Here is a 454-nt window from a genome sequence, read left to right on the forward strand (position 1 = left end):
GCGCGCGAAATTTGATGCCGTCGGGGACGTTGCCGCTGTACATTATCGCAGCCCGCAGTCAGGTAAAAGTTCCCGCCAAAGAAAACCGTGAAACGCGGGAAGTGAAGCATCTGGACGCCCAGCCGCCCAGTGCGAAAAAAATGTGACAGCATAGGAGATGTACATGTGACATCAAGACCAGTATTAATAAAGGTCCATTTGTCTTACAAAGTTACAGAGGCGGCGGAGTGTTCTGGAACGTGGGGGAACGTGTTTTCATATTTGGAGGCACTTTTTCCGGTCTTGCAACTCCTTGATTCCTAAGCAGTTTCTAGACCGAAGATTTCCGAACATTCTCCGATTGTTGTTCGAGGGTCATACGAACGTTCCCGACTTTTCTGAAGATTAACAAAGATGTTTGAACTGACTCACGAGACGGATTATCTTGACAAACCAATTTTACGCTGCGCTCTTG

This window comes from Oculina patagonica, chromosome 13, assembly GCF_052425735.1.
Source record: "Oculina patagonica isolate OP01 chromosome 13, crgOcupat, whole genome shotgun sequence".
Taxonomy (NCBI): Eukaryota; Metazoa; Cnidaria; class Anthozoa; order Scleractinia; family Oculinidae; genus Oculina; species Oculina patagonica.